Consider the following 6,190-nt stretch of genomic DNA (forward strand, 5'->3'; position numbering starts at 1 on the left):
ACCTATATCATAGCATTCTTTATAATAATCATCAAAGATTGGAGGCACAGTGTCATCATAAGAAATAGAATAGTTATCTTTCACAGTACGTTCATCTGTGACCATACCATCATTGTTACTAGAAGGAGATGTATCAAACATATAATGATCAGTAGCAAAAGGATTTTCAAACACCTCATCCCCAAGCTTAGAGCTTTCTATATCATTATGGGAGGAAGCATGGATAGTACTGATACTATGGCAATTATTAACATTATCATTTTCAGAATTAGTTTCCCAGAGATTTGCAATATCAAAAGTAGTGTGCTCTTTCAAATCATGATCACTAATGTAGGTAAAGGGCATAGGAAGATCATTGTACTCAGATTCATTATCATAATAATCATCAGGAGCAACATACTTACGGTTACCTATCGTTATCTCATACACGCGGGGATATGCTGTTACCTCTTTCTTTTTATTCCCCTTCTTCTTCTTCTTCGTTCCCTTCTTCTTCTTCTTCTTCTTCTTCTTCTTCTCCTTCTCCTTCTCCTCGTTCCCTTCTTTAGGAGGGAGAGGCTTGATGAGAGGCTTCTCCACATAACCTGCTTTATTTCCAGAAACAATAGAAGAAACTTGGGAGGATTCCTCCTTTTCATTAATAAGTTTGAAACACACAGCGGTCCTATCATACTTTGGCAAAGTGTCATCTTCTAAAATATTTTGTATGTAAGTATTTGTATGGCAATTATCAATGCAATAAGAAAAACACCCATGCAGGACATCATCAATATCAAGATCACTCATATGTAACAAAGAAATTTTTCTTGATAACTCTTCACACCACAAAAATAAAGTAAGTTCATCATGCTGATTAGGAGTAATTTCATCATCACAATACAAATTTGCAGCACTCATGGGGTTCAAATTATCATTGGAGGAGCATTGAAAATTAAAATGACCCACTCTATGGCAAAGTTCACAAATAAAAGGATAGAGGACACAAACTATTTTACCAAGATCATCTAGCGCCCTAGACCACTTTCTAGTTTTTTCATTAATATGATGGATACAATATTCATCTTCGATTTGATTAATTCCACAAGGTCCATGCATTCCACAAAAGTTAACATGCTTATAGGAAATAGCATTCTTAGGAGTTTGAGCATGTTTATTGCAATCATTAACAACAATTTCATCCTTCATACAAGCCTCTTTAAAAGGTTCATGATACTTATCAAAATTCTTCCTAGGCAATTCAAAATGAGAGGCAAAAGCTTTATAAAGATTTGCAGCAACTTGAGAGTCAAGACCATAGGTAGCACTCATATTTCAAAATTTACCAGTATCCATAAAAATTTCAATGCATTCATAATCATAGTTTATACCTGATTCTTTACCTTTGTCGTTCTCCCAATCTTCAGCGTTCTCCTGAATCCGATTAAGAAGGTCCCATTTAAACTCTTCTTTATTGCGCGTGAATGATCCAGAACAAGCAGTATCCAGCAAGGTTTTATCTTGAAAAGAAAGTCTTGCATAGAAATTATCAATGATGATATTACCAGGAAGCTCATGATTGGGGCATTTGAGCATTAAAGACTTCAATCTCTCCCATGCTTGGGCAATACTCTCTCCATCATGAGGCCAAAAATTATATATTCGGTTTCGGTCTTTGTGAATTTCACTTGGAGGATAGAATTTAGAATAAAATAGAGGCACAATATCCTTCCAATCAAGAGAATGCTCATCCTTCAAATAGCTTATACCAATGCGCCGCTTTACCAGACAACGACATAGAGAATAATTTCTTCTTCACTTCATCGATAGAGATACCTGCACACTTGAATAACCCGCATAATTCATGCAAAAAGAGTAAATGATCTCCAGGATGGACAGTTCCATCCCCTTCATAGCGGTTATCCACAACACGTTCAATAATTTTCATAGGGATTTTATATGGAATACTTTCAGTAGGTGCATTTAAAATATCACAAGCATCATTAGAGTTATCGCATATGGGAGATAAAGTATTATCAGAGCAAATTTTCTCCCCTAAAGATGGGAAGCTAAAAAGATCACAAAAACTAGCTTCCCCAAGCTTAGACTTCTCCATAGCATTAGCAGTAATTGCATTCATACTAATAACATCGCTACTAGTATGCAAATAAGGTTCCATAGGTTTTTTAATTTTCGCATCAAACAATTCTAAATCAGGAAAAAGATTAAAAAGCTCACCAATTTTTTTGTTGTTTTCCATTATGCCTAACTAGTGAAAATAAAAACAAGAAACAAAAAGATGCAATTGCAGGATCTAAAGGAAATAGCTTCGAGCACTCACACACCGGCAACAGTGCTAGGAAATAGCTTAGTAGTTGGAGGATGTGAATACCTTTTACCTTACCTCCCCGGCAACGGCGCCAGAAAATAGCTTGATGTCTACGCACGCTTTTATTCCTGTAGACAGTGTTGGGCCTCCAAGAGCAGAGGTTTGTAGAACAGCAGCAAGTTTCCCTCAAGTGGATCAACCAAGGTTTATCGAACTCAGGGAGGAAGAGGTCAAAGATATCCCTCTCAAGCAACCCTGCAATCACGATACAAGAAGTCTCTTGTGTCCCCAACACACCTAATACACTTGTCAGATGTATAGGTGCACTAGTTCGGCGAAGAGATAGTGAAATACAAGTGGTATGAATGAATATGAGTGGTAATAGAAATCTGAATAAAATATGGCAGGGAGTAAACATGCAACAAAACAGTAAACAAACGGAGATTCGATGCTTGGAAGCAAGGCCTAGGGATCCTGCTTTCACTAGTGGACACTCTCAACATTGATCACATAACTGAATAAACAAATACTACTTTCTCTACACTCTCTTGTTGGATGACAAACACCATTCATTGTGTAGGGCTACAAGAGCACCTCAATGCCGGAGTTAACAAGCTCCACAACATTCGATGTTCATATTTAAATAACCTTAGAGTGCATGATAGACCAACGCAATTATACCGAGTACTAACATAGCATGCGCCTGTCAACATTAGCTATGAAAGGGGGAATAGATCACATCAATACCATCATAGTTATAGTTAACTTCACAATCTACAAGAGATCACAATCATAACCTACGCCAAGTACTACATGATGCACACACTGTCCACATTACATCATGAAGGAGGAATAGACTACTTTAATAACATCACTAGAGTAGCACATAGATGATATTCAACTAGATCACAAAGCTCATGATCACATAAAGATCACATGGGAGAGAGAGATGAACCACATAGCTACAACGGAGCCCTCAGCCCCGGGGGTGAATTACTCCCTCCTCATCATGGGAGACAGCGATGGTGATGAAGATGGCGGTGGTGTCGATGGAGATGCCTTCCGGGGGCACTTCCCCGTCCCGGCAGGGTGCCGGAACAGAGACTTCTGTCCCCCGAATTGGAGTTTCGTGATGGCGGCGGCTCTGGAAGGTTTTCTCTGGTTTCGTCAATCCGTCTAGGGTTTTCGCGACGGAGACCTTAATTAGGCGGAAGGGCAGCCTCGGAGGGGGCCTGGTGGGCCCACACACTAGGGGGCGCGCCCCACCCCTTGGCCGCGCCGCCCTGGCGTGTGGGGCCCCCCTGGCTCCTCTCCGGTACTTCTTCGATGCTCTGGAACCTTCCGGGAAAAATAAGGTGCTGGGCATTGATTTCGTCCGATTCCGAGAATATTTCCTTACTAGGATTTCTGAAACCAAAAACAGCAGAAAACAGGAACTGGCACTTCGGCATCTCGTTAATGGGTTAGTTCCGGAAAACGCATCAAAACAATATAAAGTGTGCACAAAACATGTAGGTATTGTCATAAAACAAGCATGGAACATAAGAAATTATAGATACGTTTGAGACGTATCAGACGACTCTCTCCCAAGGGGGGGGGGGGAGATGATGTGGGGTGGCCTTTGGACACCTCCTCACCAAGACCAACAAGTCCCCTAAGTGGACCGATGACACGGGCTCGAGTTAAAGCGCTACATGATAAGGTGAACTCGCTCCTCACTACCCTCGATCTCGGTACCCCATTGGATGGATTGCTACCTCATGCCGACACGCTTTGTGTTATTAGGTACAAGATGCATCAAGGCCCCGGAGAGGAGGGCACACCATGGTCAAGAGGAGGAGAGGAGCAGCTAGACGAGAAGATGCACGTGGAGCTGGACCCGACGTCATCCGAAGCGCGCCAAGGAAGCACAGGAGCCAGCCGGTCCAGGACCCGGTCGGACCGGATCCCTGACCGGGCGCCCCGGTCCAAACCGGGCTTTCCGCTGACTGCTTCCGGGCGCGTTACTGCGCCTCCGGGACCCCTCTCCGGTCACCCTCCGGTCTAGGACCCGGTTTGGACCGGACGCCCCGGTCCCAGGGCCAGTCTGACCGGGCTCCTGACCGGATTCGTTGATTTGCCATGTCAAAACTGCTTAAGTCGTGTACTTCGTACCTTTTCGCCATGTGTCGCCTTGTAGGCCTATATAAGGACCAAGGACGCCCCTTTCACCTCTTTAGACATAATTTGAGCTTAAAAATACTTTTGAGCTTTGTCTCCCTAGGGTTAGATCCCCTTTGCAATCAAGGCTACTCTTGTTGTGGATTTGGATACTTGTGAGTGAGATTCTAGTGTTCCCCACTCTCTCTCTCTTACCGGTCTTCGTCTCCAACCCCGATCTCTCATCCGGAATTCAACCTCGTGTCTCTTCCGGTTGATTCTATTGGCGTGGTCCATCGAGCCACGAGAGTAAGAATTCGATTGTATCGGGTTGGCGTGCGTGGTGTTGTTCTTCGTGTTCTTCGTGTTCTTCCTCCTCTCCCTCTTTTCCCCCTTTGGATTTGGGTCAATCGCGAGATCGGGCCACAAACTAGGTCTTAGACCTCATCAATGAGACTTGGATATGGCATGCATTTTTTGGAATGCCCGGGTCTTGCAATGGCATCAATATTCTTCAACGGTCACCACTAATGACAATGACAAGACTTGCAATGCGGGAAGGTCCATCGGTGGAGATTGAAGCAAATGGCCACAAGTACAACTATGGCTACTTCCTCGCCGACGGCATATATCCAAGGTGGAAAACTGATGAGCGCAGATTGCACACCGCTGGGGAACCCCAAGAGGAAGGTATGATGCGCACAATAGCAAGTTTTTCCTTAGTAAGAAACCAAGGGTTAATCGACCAGTAGGAGAAAGACGTGACTTCTGAAGGTGTTGCTAGCTGACTATTGGCAGGGTGCACTACCAGCGTCAGCAACAACGTGGAACCTGCACACAACATAACCAAAATACTTTGCCCCAACTTACAGTGAGGTTATCAATCTCACCGGTTTTCTGAACACAAATGATTAAATGTATCGAGTGGAAGGAGATGTTTGCAGTAATTAAAGAGCTTACAGTAAGTAAACAGAGCATGATTGCAGTGGTTGAATTTATCAGTGTAAAGGAAAGGACCGGATCCACAATTCACTAGAGGTGTCTCTCCATAAAGATAAATAACATGTTGGGTGAACAAATTACAGCTGGGCAATTGATAGAATACCGACCATACATGACAAGATGATTACTATGAGATTCGTTTGGGCATTACAACATAAAAAATAGACCGTAATCGAACTGCGTCTATGACTAATAATCCACCTTTCAGTTATCGTCTGAACCCCTTCCAGTATTAAGTTGCAAGCAACAGATTATCGTATTAAGCAATGTGTGTAAATTAAACAATAGAATTGCCTCAGATAAAACATTGTTGTTTTCTCCCTAGTAGCAACAACACATCTACAATCTTAGAAGTTATTGTCACTCTTCCAGAAAACTAGAGGCATGAACCTACTATCGAGCATAAATACCCCCTCTTGGAGTCACAAGCATCTACTTGGCCAGAGTATCTACTAGCAACGGAGAGCATGCAACATCACAAACAACATATGACAAGAATATATAATCGATCTCAACATAGTATACAATATTCATCAGATCCCAGCAAACACAACATGTAGCATTACATAAGAATGATCTTGATCATGTAGGGCAGCTCACAAGATCTAAACATGAGGCACAAATTGTAAAAGACAACCATCTAGCTACTGCTATGGACCCATAGTCTAGGGATGAATTACTCACAAATCACTTCAGAGGCGGGCATGGCGATGTAGATGCCTGCGTCGATGATTTCTCCCTCCG

This window comes from Lolium perenne, chromosome 4 (assembly GCF_019359855.2).
Source record: "Lolium perenne isolate Kyuss_39 chromosome 4, Kyuss_2.0, whole genome shotgun sequence".
In the NCBI taxonomy this organism is placed as follows: domain Eukaryota; kingdom Viridiplantae; phylum Streptophyta; class Magnoliopsida; order Poales; family Poaceae; genus Lolium; species Lolium perenne.